General features: G+C 40.4%; 1 protein-coding gene across 1 annotated transcript in view; it reads right to left on the bottom strand.

Moving 5' to 3' along the window:
- LINGO2 (leucine rich repeat and Ig domain containing 2) overlaps positions 1–14,642 on the bottom strand; it is an 880,510-nt gene that overhangs the window by 545,646 nt on the left and 320,222 nt on the right. The window contains exon 3 of the mRNA XM_019517028.1: positions 8,047–8,130. The gene's annotated coding sequence lies outside the window, so the exon portion shown is untranslated. The remainder of the gene's footprint in view (positions 1–8,046; positions 8,131–14,642) is intronic.

The raw sequence follows: 14,642 nt of genomic DNA, 5'->3' as shown, positions 1-14,642 counted from the left end.
TCACCCCCCTGCCACATCACCTGCCAGTGACCGGCATCTGTCAGCTGCAGAGAGGCAGCAGGAAGGAGAGGAAGTGAGGCACAACGAATCCCTGCTTGAGCCCTGGGACCTAGATATCCACATTCCCAGCCTGTGCCCCTGTACCCCATCAGGCAGCACCCCGTGATGTACACACAGACCTAACAGGGAACCCAGGAGAGCCTCTATGAGTGGGCACAGTCCTATCAAGCCTGACCTAGCCGCTGGGCAGGCACAAACAGGCTTCCCACCCTGCCATGTCATCTGTCAGCTGCAGCCAGGCAGCAGTGGGATGCCTGCTCATGGCTGCCCAGCAGCCTGGTTGGGCTCTGTTTGGCTGCTCCTGCTTGTGGGGGTTCTCCTGGGTTCTGTGTCAAGTCTGTGGGTACACCATGGAGTGCTTCATGATGGGGAGCATGGTCTGGGGACACAGGTACCCAAATCTCAGTGCTTGTGCAGGGGAAATAGATGCCACCCTCTCTATGCCACCCCATATACCCTGCCGTGCCCCACTTGCCTGCTGAGAGATGGCCAGAGGCAGGAGGCATGGCTGTGGAAAGGGTCTGTGCTGACTCGGCTCTATGAGAGTTCAGGGGCAGGGACCGCTGAGCGCTCAGCTAGAGTAGCTGAGTGAGGACTGAGTGCTAGCATGCCTCCCTAAGAGGGGGAGGTGAAACCAAGGAGCCACAAAGGAGCCTGGGATGTTGGTGGACAGTGACCTAACTTGAAGCTATAGGGGATCTGGTACACAAGTTTGATTGACTTGTCTAACCTAAATCGATTAATTTTGAGTGCGCATCGATCCAGGTCATCTTAGACTGGGTTCTGGCATTTTTATTATGTGGGCTGATCTTCTGTTCTGTTTTGGGTACAGATCAATTTCTGATTGCTTGTATCAGTAAAACTGTAAAGTCTGTACCTGGCCTAAATGTCACAGACCTATTGTTGTGCAGGATTGCTGTATAGTAACAAAGGATGCCTATATATGTACATGAGGCTGCTCCAATGCACTGTAATTACAATGTGCTCTTGGAGCTGCTCTATTTAAAGCACCCTGCCCCCAGCTCCTGGAGCACATCTATAAATGCCCAAAGATTGTCCTATAGATCCTTTCCAAAGTAAACCTCTGGAAATCTTGGTCCAGTTCCCTGCTCACTGCATAGGATGCTTATAGAAACAGCACTCAATATATGAGAACTGAAGCAAATCATTTAGGATCAGGCCTTCAGAAGAGTTTTCAGCATTCAGCAGCTCCCATTTCCATACCTATTGCCAGATTTTTAAATAAAAATAAGCACCCAATAGGCTGAAGTCATTTGACTATCTGGCCATATCTTTTCCATCCCCCACACTGTCAAACCATGCATTAAAACCTCTTTGATGATTCCACAACTGAATCCATCATGTATTTCTTTCCTCTTAACCTAAATTCCATTAAGACAGCAAGCATGTCTCTTTCCCTTTATCTGGCTTTTCTCTCTCTTTCTGCTTTCACTTCCATTTTAAATGCAAATATTAAATGTCTGTGATATAAGCTAGGTTTTTTATTTTCCCTCATGCTGTTAATTGCATACTGCTACTGTTCTAAAAGTTCCTCCCTGTAGAGGAAATCTATGATTTTCACCAGGGTTCCTAGTCTGGCAAAATAAACATATTGAACAAGAAAGTTTCTTGACCTTCAAGTTGCTGCTTTGACTTCCTTTTTAATTATTGTTCTTTATCCATACTACCAGGCCTTTCTTGACAAGGACACTTCCAGTCTTTTACTTTAAGAGGAGGCACCTGGCTTTTTAGATCAATTAGCTACCCTCAATGTCTACCTCTCCAAAGGTCACTCAAGCTGTGCAAAATGCTTTTCTATAGACTCATATCAATATGAACACAAACTGTTGTTGGTTCAAACTTTACAAAGCTACTCTGAGCATAAGGTCAATCAGTTTCCCCTCACCCTGTACCATCAGCTCCTTCTACTTAATATTAACTGAACGCTATTATGTCAAGAAACAGATAAACAATATCACAGGGTGCAACTACATGTGTGATTTAATGTGCATTAAAGCATCATTAAAAGTGCTCTTTAGCTAATCTGCATTAAAATAAGCTAATGAACATTTTTCCAGTACCTCACAATGGAGGACACTTTTACACATGCTCTGGGGGTGGGGGATGGCCCTTTAATTAAGGCTCCAACAGCCACTGTAATTAAAGTGCCACAGCGTGTCAAGTATCAGCATCATGTTTCCACACTTAAAAATGGCAATGGGGACACTTGAACTAAAGCTCGTTCTATGAGTTTTAGTTCAAGTGTAGCTGATGTTTGTTTTAAGCATGGGGATGCTGATGCACGAGGTGCAGGAAGCTGCTGGAGCACAGCAATTGCCATGCTCTAGCAGACTCAATTAATCTGCATTGGAGCAGATTAATCGAGTCTGCTCCAATGTGCTGGAGTTCATGTATAGACACCAAGAAGTACTAGATTTAATGAGCATTACCTAAAGTGTATTAATGAATATGTAGATGCACCCACAGATTATTTATCCCATTGCAGTTAATCCACTGAATATATTATGGCCTGGATTATGCCTGTAGTTATGAGATGGGAGCATGTGTCTCAGATTTCCATACAAGTCAAAATTCAAAACTGCTCATTCTTCACCAAAGGAGCAAGGAGCTCTAGAGCTCTGCTCTCAGCTGCACCTGTATTCCTATGGCGACTTACTAAGTTCTTTTTGCCTCAATTTCCCTATTTTTAAAAGGGGACACTCTCCCACCTCAGAGAAACGCTGCCACTTTTCTTCAAGCATAGTGTTCTGTACTACCAGCACACTCATAGAATTTAATGGGGCACTACAAGTGGGCTACTTAATTGCTGTGACATAGGCAAGTCAGTTCAGGCTTTAGGTTCTCATATCAGTTTTATTTCTTTTACAAACAAGCTGGAAACTGCAACAACAAACCAGCCAAACTACAATAAAACAAAACACGCAAACCAAAAAGCTGTCTGTCCTCCCCCAGACCTTAGGAGAGGGACAATTTTAGCTCTGGACTTCACCCGAGTGCAGCAGCCTGACCTCTCCTCCTTCAGCACTCCCTGCTGAAGTTTGTAAGTCTTCTTATGGCTATGGCTCCACTCTTACTAGTGGGCTATCAATTCCAGCTGGCCTCCAGCCTGGCACACTATTATTTCCTGACTGCCCGAAAGTGGGTGCCAAAACCTTGAGGGACTGAGTCCTTCCTTATTGGAGCTTATATGTTCTTATGACAAAATATGGCCTTATGTCTGCATTTAATAGCATAATGAACTGGCTATTCTGCATGGTTATTGGTGCCTTCTACTGAAGTGAATTAATACCACTCAGGTTGTCAAACAGTATCTCTATTCGGTTTTTAGCTAACAGTTTTCCCTTCAGCTTGAGCTAGACCTAGAAGACTTACCTTCTTAATCTTTGTGAAGTTCTCTGTGGCCATGCAGATCACAATGTTCCTACTTGCCCATATACTTCTGACAGTTTTACAAATATTTCTAACATGATAGGGCCCAAGTGGAGGGCACTGTCTGACAAACATCAGGGACATTGGAAAAATGAGGGACTTATAACAAAAACGTTCATGCAGGAAACTCAAAAGGTCTGTGGTAATTTTCCCTTGGAGGAATGTACTGTCGATACAACTTTAAATCCACAAATGTTTATTTTGAATGTAAAGTATTTTTAACTTAAACTAAGTTATATCCCTTGAAAAGAGGTATGCGTTTCCAAGCTATGTTGTTATGCTTGCTTATAGAAAAAAAAAACATAAAGGAAGTGACCAAGTGTTAATATAAAAGCCATTTTCCCCACAAAAGCAAGATTTACACTAGTGCATTTTGGTTGAGGTTGTTAAAACCCCAAACGCGTGCATCTTTTCCATTTTTTCCCTGTTGAAATTACAGTAGATTTGAGGGGAAAAAAGGTTACCTGAAGAACAATAATGTTTTCCCATTTTACTACAAAAAGAACATAATGTAAAATATAACAAATAGTATGAACTATCTTAAAAATTGCAGAGCTGTTAAGTTCAAATGTGCAAGTTTTCTACAAAATAATCTTCCCATAGTACATTCAAATTGCTTTTCTTAAACTCTGAACCTAGGCTACATGTCATGTAGCTAGGGTACTTCCTGAGACCTTAAATGAATTATCTAATAACAAACATGTTATAGAATACATAGGAAGAATATTTCTAAGCCAATCTGCAAACAGAAATGCATTGGGGTAGTAACCAGTTTAGTTAATACTGACGCAAAAAGCTGTGTGGAACCTCTTATTTCACCTTAAACTAGTCTTATTTTAAAGTCAGCTTAACTCATTTAGAAGCAAACCAAAATCACAACTTCTAAATCTGAAATAAATGGGAGCAAAGGGAGATTCATCAGTTTTACTAAACCCATGCAAATCTGTATGAAAGCAAGGCCTACCATCTGCTGTGCAATAAGCTATGCAGGCCACTTCCCTCAGGCCAGGGACTGTGGAAATGCCTCATTAAGGCTGAAAATCACACTTTCAGCTGAAATGACTGCCTCTAGTGAGGTGCCTTCAGTTAGAGAAACGGGTAGAAAATTTAGAGTTTTGGAGAGAAGGGACATGAAAAATGGGAAAATGGTACTCTCTAAATCAGTACAGGTTTGAGACCATTCCATCATAAATGGAAACTGGCAAGCCAGGATCAGTCTGATTTGCAAAGGACTGGGTGTGGGTGGAAATATTTTTTCCCAATATAAAATGGAATAAATAGCAAAAATCCTGTACACCCCCCAAAAAGCTAGGAAAACTAGGGAAGGATTTGGGTAAAGGTAAATTATTTGGATTATTTTTTTTTAGAGTATAATTGTTCCTGTTACATGCAGCGCAGAGGAATGATCACTGCGCAGCTATACTGCACTAAGAGGGAATCATAAGAAGTTTTTTGGAATAAAGTCTGCCATTCACAGAATTCCAGCTATACCCATTACTGCCTATTGTTATTACTAACTCTAATAATTATTTACCAAAATTATTTATTTGTAATTGTGCTAAAAGGTTATGTTGTTTTGTAGTTTCTAAAATGCATGAAAATATGAAAGGGTAATGACTTACCGTGTTGTTCTGTTTTTCTGAGGACAGTATCTGCACAGGATTTTCACTTCTGGCTCTCAGTTCCTTAGTGCAAGGCTGACAGAACTCCCTTAGCTCTTATTTTTGTTTTACCCTCGAGGGCAGCAGTAGCTACTGTGCCACTTCTGCCAAGTATAAGTGCTCTCCTCTGAATGTTGCAGTCAGTTCCTTCTCATTTTCTGTGAAATAAGTTCCCAGAAGGATAAGCCAATTCAAGTTCAACAGAAAAAAAGAAACCCTGAAATAACTCAAAAAGGGAACTTCCAAACTCCAAAGGAGAAATAGGTGTGTGAGTAGGAATCCTACAAACTGATCTCTTCTGAGAAACAGCATTAGAAGGGAAGTATTTTCCTTTCTCCAAGGATATCATCTATGCTGTATACCCACCAGAGGAAACATGGCACTTCTGTCTCACCACAGGATGCTGGCGGTGGCACAGGGGGCAGGAGAGTGGCAGTTTCCCTACCTGCCTCCCAGCCAATTTGTTGATGGGGCTAGTTCCTGGTTGCCCCCTCTAGTTATGCCCTTTCTGGGGAGCAAGACGCTTTTAGGAAGACCCAGCATCTAGGAAATAGAAAAGGTGTATATACAACTGCAGCCAGCAAGAAAAACAAAAGTTCAAGCAGGTGGACAAAGGATGTTTTTTCTTCTTTTTTTCCCCCAAAAAATTATATATCTGAAAGAGAAACAGGAAATTGGGGGATCAAGACCTGAATTTGCACTGAAAGCAGGGGCCATGTATAGGTTTTATTGCACTGAACACCTCACTGCCAGCTGACACAGGGGAGGATGAATGCTTCCAACCTGGTTCTGTGACTTTTATTGCCTCCTAGTCACGTGCAATTATATGAGACAAAAGAATCGCCACCTCATTCAATACAGAAATACCATAGAAGACCATCTAGAGATCTTCATATAAAGCTGCCAGGAGTCATGGGATATGACTGGAACAGGCAGAGTACTTCAGTTGTGATCCCTGTTCCCCACTGTCCCTTCAACGAGGGAACAAGGGATGAGTCAGTGCCCTTGCTAGTGCTGTTTTCTCCCAGCACTCCAGGTAGATTTGCACCATGCTGAACAGACTCTCACTGGGAGATGAGAAGGAGTTCCTTTTGATTAATGGTGTTACCAGTTTCTAGGTGCACGTGGCACCTGGTGTCTAACACTGGAGCAGTCAATGAACATGGTGGTTGGCATTAGTCATTTTTCTGACAGGCTGTTGGGATTTGAATCTACTGAGTTCTCTCCTTTTCACTACAGATACTATGCTGATAAAGGCAAAACATGCAGAAGAACTAAAAAGGAATTTGGGATTCACCAACATCAATATTCACTAAAGGACGTGCTTCTGTAAGGCTGTCTGAGTGAGACCTAAGTGCCAATATAATCAAAGAGGCTACACTGAGAAAAGCTGGTTTCAAACTCTGGAGCTGGTACTATTTGAAAACAAGGCTAAAACACAACTGTCTAAATCAGGCACCAAAATGGTGGGGGCAAATGCTCCAAAATGTGGTTGCTTTCAGCAGATATAAATGGAAAACAGGCTTTTATGAAAAGCTGCTTCAGCAATGCAGCATCAGATCCTGGTACAAGAATCACAGTATGGTGAGTACGGAACAGTTGCTGCACAAGAAATGCCTCCCTAAACAGACATAGCAAGGACAACAAGTAGGTTATTAGGAGGGCAACATTTATGCTTGGCAGAGAATGATGGCTGACAGCCAGCAGGGATTCTGACCAACAGCACACTCACCCAAAGTTGTGGACCATTAAGATGAAAAGGAGCAAGAGAGTTCTGCCAGGTTTTTGTTAAGGAAACAAGAGGCCTAGCAGATGTTACCTTTAACAATGTAATATTTAGGACCCTGCTAAATCGTTGACAGTAGAGGAGTTGCTGTCCTTATTGCTAACAGAGCCCTTACATTCCTTTACTTTGATCTATGCCTATGTCTACTACAACAGAGCCATACACACAGACTCATCCTATCTGTCACCCTTAGCCTACAACTCATATTTTTTAGCAGGCCTTCTCACAAAATGTTAGATTCTCTTTTTACCAACAATATGATGTATGTAGGGAAAGGGCAGAGCAAGTGAAAGTGAAGTTGACAGAGGTTTACAGGCACAAGATTGAACATCTGCTGGCTGACACCTTTGCCATTTTTGTGTATCTCTTTTAGGCAGAAAGGAATACCACCTGTGCCTCCAATGGTCCAATGCCCTGATACTAGCTGTTTCATATTATAAGGAACAAAATTCCAATTCATTAGCTTGCTACTTCCTCTCCACTTTCTCTTTTAATTTCTTCAGCTTTCTTAGAACTTCCCAATACTACACCTTTTTAGCTAGAAGTTGCATATATAACTGTAACATGAGTTCAGAACTAGAATGAAACAGCAGTCTTTTCTTCTACAATCCATCAGAAGTTTTGTGACAGTGCTCCCCACACTCACCAAATACATCATAAAACAGCAGTTCATAAATAACTTCTCATTTTCCAGTTTAACCTAATGCAAAATTTAAGTTCATACTAGAAATTGTTGGGGACTTTTTGTTCGACTTCTCCCATCCTAGGTCAGGATAAGAATTTTCTGATAGCTTGAGAAAAGTTTGCAAAGAAAACCATTTTCCTGATCAAATCAACTTCCTTCCCTAACTGGGCAAGGAACTAAAAGTCAATTCTGTAAATGAATCTCTACATAGTAGCTGAGCTAGCAGTCAAACTAGAATATTTATATTTTGTTGTAATGGAGGCCAGTATTTTCCTCAAGGATAAAATAGAAATCTGACACTACTGGGAAAGAAATAATTATAACTACTAAGAGGCTACTTTAAGCCTAAGTGAGACTGATGGTGTAAAAAAATCACCATCAGCAAAACAGTAATAGGAACCTACCAGATTGAAACTGTGCATCACACATCCTTCTGGTAGAGCATTTCCTCTTCTTCAGAGTTGTAGAATATACATCTTCTTATCAGCCTGATTAAAAATAAAAAAAGGATGGCATTCAAATCTTTAGAGAAAATAACTTGGGTATCTGGGTCAGAAATCTTTCAGTGCATTAAAATAACATCTCATGTTGTTCTTTCATTATTTTTAAATTTGTGAGATGGAGTACATAGAGCACCTTAAGAAGTGCCCTTAAGCACTCGTCAAACAGTAAAGTGTAATTTGTTAAAGTTACATAATATGCCTCCTTAGCTGTCCTTCCTGTACCAATTTTATTAAATAATAAGGGAAGCTTCAGAACTTTTGTACTCTTAAACAGCAAATGGTAAGACCTGACATTTTATGTATGGATATAGATTATGAGAACAAATGTGAACCTGGATGTCCCAGTTCTTTTCTACACCTTACAAGCTCTTATTCTTGTTTTGTACCTTCTGAATAAGGACCCTTCATTCTAAGGAAGGACTTTGAAAACAGATGACTCTCTGGATATTTATAGGGGTGTAGGTTGTAGCCATGTTGGTCTAAGGACATAGGCAGACAAGGTTCTTTGGGTGAATCTGATATCTTTTATTAGACAAACTTAAATAGTTGGAAAATACATTTTTTCACACCAACTGCTGAAACTTCCTCAGCCTGACGAAGGGTTTTTGAACCCGAAATCTTGCTTAAAACTGTTTTCCAGCTATTTAAGTTGGTTTAATAAAAGGTATCAGATTCACCCAAAGAACCTTGTCTGGATGTATACACACATTCAAATAATGTGAGAGAATTTTTTGAGGTTTATTTTCCTGGTAGAAAAACTTACTCATAGCCACTTGTACAGATATTTGTATGCTGAAGCCCTGAAGTGTGAAGAGCTTATAGTGCTGGCACTGTGTAGCTGGAGGGGATGGGGCAGGTGGCCCCATGCATACATCTCAGCAGTGCTCTATAAGTCCCCTTAGTCTGCCTAGTGACAGATGGTAGCACTGCACCAGGCAACCCTGATTGGCTGACCCAGATTGCCCATGCTCAGCCTGTGTTTCTCCACAGGACACAATGTGGGGGATTATGAAGGGGGGTGTTCTCCCTTTTGGAACAGCAGAGCCCAGACAGCAACACACTATCTCCCTGGATGGGAGGTATGTGTGTGGGTGGGGGTGGGGGGAGAGATTTTGGGGTCTATATTCTATTCGGAGAAATGCCAGGATGTAAAGACAGTCTCTGTCCCAGAAGAAACGCTCTTGGGAGAGATTAACCTTAGTTATTCCCAGGTTATTTTTCTACTGAAATGGCCATTTCTATTCTTGGATAAAAAGGCTTAGAGTTTGATCAACTATAAAAAAACCCAAAACATTGTGGGGGCTGAAATTTGAGGAAGGAGATTGCTTGCTAAAAATCCTTGGCCTTTTGGGAATATTCCATTTTTATTCTCATTTTCTTGATAGTTAAAATTATACCATGCTAAGGGTTAAAGATTCAGGTATTTCCATAGAAAGTCAGAAGGAGCTTCCAAGTATGTATCTGGAGCAGCAGCTGCCTCCAATTTTTTACAAATGTAAGCATGCTCTTAAGCAGAGAAAGTAAAAGATATATATTACAAAGCTTTTAAAAAATGATTAGCAATTACAGGCATCTCTGCTTTTGGATGCCCCTTTTTCTTGCAAGAACATGGTTTTTAGAATTTATAGGGTGGACAAAACCCAACCTCCAGTTGGTCACCCAAATAACAAGCTATCCCAAATTATTGGCCACTTTTCAAAACCCCAGCCAACATGATTTTCCAAAGTGATTTGAGGATCTGTTCAAAGGTGCTTAGCATATTGGATGGAAAAGATGTATTAACTTTAATTACTTTTGATCTGGAAATGCTGGAAACAGTGGGAAGAAACAGATAAAATACTGAAGTCACTAACATTGAACTATGGAGACCTAGGTTCAATTTGCTACCCTGAAAGAGACTTCCTGTGTAACCCCGAGCAAGTCAGTTAAGGGGCCAGGGCCTCTGAAGAAAGAACTCCTAGGTTTCCAAAGAGCCAGTTGCAATGCGTAGTGGGTGCATGGGGGCGGAAGTGCACCTCCTGAGAGCACTGTGCACCCCCTCATGGCCAGTGTTTCATGCTTAGGCAGCAGGTAGGGGGTCAAGCAGGAGCGCTGGTGCTCCCCCCCAAAAGCGTCAGCCAGGGAGTGGGGGTGCCAGAAGAAGTGCTGCTGGCACTTCCAGGCGCATCCCAGGCCCTTCCAAGCAGTGTTCTCTCTTAGAACCAGCTTAGAGGGAACACTGCTTCTGGGTCGGTGCACATGACCAGCCATGGGGAGACCCTCCCCCCGGTCACTAACTGGATGCCAGGGGTGGGTGGCAAGTGCCACCCCTAATTCAGGAAGCACCAGTCACCCATGCAAAGAGCAGCTTAGATGCATAATTAGAAGACAACACTTTTATAATGAAGATTCATTGCTTTAATCAGCATTTCTAGTGGTAGCTTAAATATCCCTCCTGCTCAGCAGGCTGGAGTTGTAAATTCCACAGAAACATCTAGGACCTTCCATGTGCTGTATAGCAAACTTAGGCATCCTGTAGGCAAGTACCTACAAGTTAGATGCTGTAATGGTAAGAATTGCAATGCTCAGGTCCCTTAGACTTCAGCCAATCTACATCTCAATATTCCATCAGTAAAATGGCTATAGGAACATCACTCTACTTTACAAGAGTATTGTGAGGAAACATATATTAGATACAATGGTAAGTTCAAATTTCCTGGAAATAGGACCATAAAAGTAGCATAGTTTGAACTATCCAAATCTTGAACCTATAATCATTGTTCAACTAAAAGCCGTTGTCTGTTTTTTAAAATCCCCAAACACTGATTGCTTCCCTCTTTCAATGTGTTTTGGTCCTGATGTGAACTTTTCTGTGAACTCAAAGGCTCAATTTGTCATAAATTATCCCAGCATAATACTGCGCCATTCATACACAGGATGGCAGATTTATCTCTCTGTAACACCAAAAGCTTCACTGAAGGAACCATTGTATTACGTTCAAGTAAAAATAAGAAATATCTATTTTGTTGCTATCTTGATTAGATAGAGAATAATAGTTCCTCAAGAGAGCTGGATGTGGCAGTGAGGTACCATATTAACCTTGCATCACCAGCAACTAGATTCTGCTACCCTTCCTCATGGAAAGTACTACTTTACTTTTTGAGCAATACCACTGATTTCAAATCTACCACTCACTGTGCGTAAATGTAGCATAACCTAGTGTGAAGCAAGCATGAATGGCTGCCTCCTTCTCAAGAGCTAGATTGTGCAATTTCTTCAGTTGTAGTGGATAGATGCATAAGTCACTGGGATGAGACTACTCAGAGGCTTAATCAGGACTATTTATGGAGCAAGATGCACACAGTATAGAGTTATACAGTCTAGCCCTTAATAAATAATTTACTGTATTTTTTTTGGGGGGGGGATCTATCCATTTCTCAAATGTATTCATTCTATCAAGCATTTTCAGTTCTAATATTGCCTGTCCTATAAAATGTACATTTAAAAGTTCCTCTCTCTGCTGTGATTGTAGTATAGACATAGCTTAGGGCTTGTAACAAGACCTACCCTCATGGAGGATAGGTGTAGTGGAACAGACCTTTGCTATTCCTTTTCCCCTGTCCTTACATACCATAAAGCAGTGGGGGAAGCAGTGGCCCAGCTCCTTCCTGGCCCAACAGGAATTTTCCTAACATGAGAGAAATCCTCTGATGGCTATAGGTGACTGTATTACAGCTATATACTACTACAAAGGCAATAACTGGCCTACATGATGTGGCTATCAGATTAATTAATTTGACCTTATTTAAGATATTTTGCTATTTAATTTTACAAATACAATTTTACAAATAAAAGGAGTATAAATTTCTAAGTGCTATTAATTTAATACTTACCTTATATAGATTAGAACAATTATAAAGGAATGCTTGCTTGCTCCCTCACTCCTAAATTCACTCTCAGAAACAAAAGTTTGCCTTACTGCTCCACAAATGCAAAATTAAACATGCAGGTGAGGAGAGGGGAACACCTATTTCCTACAACTTTATGCTGATAGTGCTTTGGACATCTTTCTGTTTGTAGATATTGCTACTTCTATTTCTAGATACAAAAACAACTCAATTTAAATTTTGTCCCAGACCAAATTTATTTGATCTAAAGGAAAGCTGTTCCTGCACAGCTATTCTCACATGAAGCATAGTAGCTTTTTATCCTTATTATAATGATTGATATTTATAAGGCTAATGAATAATAGGGTGTTTTTTATGGGCATCAATTTTTAATAAAAATCTACTTAGTGGGAATACATCAAATCTGGAAGAATGATTTCCAGTATGTTTCAAGCCTGTCTTTGCTAATATTTTACTATCAGTATTAATCAGGGACACAGGATACTTTCCACATAATTCTACAAACTTTGTCTTATTTTAATATTTTAGAAGGCTAAGGAATATAGTTGTTAAGAGTAATATGTTCCTGTTAAATAAAACATTCTATTCATGACACCCATGAGGGCTCACCAAAGTTATACACAGAGATTCTCAACATTTCTTGAAATTGTCTTAAGAACTGAATAAGCTATCTCCAAGGACCATAGGCCAGATTCAAAGATGAATTGAGAGGCACAGGAAATCTAAGGGCTATGTTGTGGCTGACTACATACAAACACATAGTAAGGGCCTTTCTACCCCTTCATCTGTACACCTAGTGTAAGGGAGGGAACATGGTCCTAGGCAGGACACACAGAAGCAAGCAAGGAGACATGCCTGCTTACAAGTATGAAAGAACGATTTTATACTCCTCCATGAATACCTATTGTGTTAACTGGCACAAGAAGAATTTATCTGGAATGGTCTTTCATTTCTGTCAGTTTAATGGCATTTTCAATATCCATTTTTAAAACAAAATGCATTTATTATTTATTTTTTATGTACTTTTGCTTGATCATTTATTTGGGGAGGAAGTGATTGCTTTACAGAGCAAGTACTCAAACCAGGGATTTATTAGTAGCATGCAGGTAGCACCATGTTGTCCATCTGGGAAGAATAATTACTCGATCATTTCCTTCCTTATCAAGCAGGAGTCTGGGGGTCACTACTGTTCAATGAAAGCACAGTAATTGAATTAATCTGTCTATGGTACACAATTTTAATTCAGAAATATGGAATGAGGAGTGGTGGAGAGAGAAGGCAGGGAGTACATGGTTTCCAATGAAAATACCTGGACCTATGCTTCTTAAATTTCTATTTACCTTAGTTTACTTGAACAACTTCTCTACCCAACTTTTTGGCTATTCAAAGAGCATCTCTTCAGCTAGAAACTCCCAACTATTCCAAGTTCTTAATTTATAATTTTGTTGCCCTTGTCTTGATTATTGAATACTTAATACACCTCACTGCACTTGCCATGAACCTTATCTATTTGAAAATAATTAAATAATTCCAAACCCACTTTTTTTAAAAGTATCTCAACAGTGATGATTTTATTTATAAACCAATGGCTGATGACCTATTTTCATCCAGAAAATGATCAGCCATTTCCAGCTAAAAGAAGAAGAAAAAAAAGTCTTGTGGTTTGTGAAATGGAGGTAATATTTGAAAAGAATGGGTAGAGGGGGAAAAACAAATAAAGTATTAAGCAACTTCTGGAATTGGATAGCAAATGAAAGCATTTGGGATGCAATTTAATTCTTCTTCTTGTTTTTAAGGATGTGGGAGTGAGGGAGAGGCGCCCTTTGAAATGTCATCTTAAAATATTTATATGCCTCAAAATTCAGCACTTGAACTTACAGATGAGCAAGTGACTTGACACTTTCTTCTGCCTGCTCCCTTTTCCCTTATCTTTTCCTTAACATTTGCATTGTGCGATATTTTAAGTATTATTTGATGATTAAAAATGATTCACAGGCTATCAGTCTAACACACGTAACCTAAATCTGCCAACCTTACTTAACCTCATAGTGCAAAAAAGTCCAACTGATTTCAAAAAGCTAGACTGTGACTTTAGCGGCATACTCACCCCAGGGCAGGGAACAGGATTTAGGGCAATCAGAACACTTCCATAACACCTCCTATGTAGGGAAAACTGGACCTCTTAGGGTTATGTGTCCACTCCAGTGCAGGGGAGTGGGAAAGAAGAAAGCATACAACTGAAACCAACAAGACTGCTCAGTAGAGATGACTGGTTCTAGTACATGATGAGGCTACTTTAGAAAGTAACCTTGGATAAGTAATTATGGTGTTGATTCAATCAAATTAAGTGGAAAGACAAACAAAAACAGATTTGTACTACAGGTGCACCAGTACATTGGTCCCATATTGGATCAGTAGTGATATAAGGGAAATTGACAGTATTGGCAATCAGCTTTTTTTGGCTGATGTGGCCAATAATGTTGCCAGTAAATGCCCTGTGCATGCGTGCAGCTGCAGTGCAGCATGCAGGCAGTCAGGAGCACAGCCCAGCAGCATGGAGAGCAGCCAGGTCCAGCTGGTATGTCTGTTGTGATGGAAGGGGTGTGGGGC

Source organism: Gavialis gangeticus, unplaced genomic scaffold (genome assembly GCF_001723915.1).
Source record: "Gavialis gangeticus isolate Ggan-Ray unplaced genomic scaffold, GavGan_comp1, whole genome shotgun sequence".
Lineage (NCBI taxonomy): Eukaryota > Metazoa > Chordata > Crocodylia > Gavialidae > Gavialis > Gavialis gangeticus.
The sequence above is the reverse complement of the archived record's forward strand: the minus strand, read 5'-3'. Positions and strand labels throughout refer to the sequence as shown.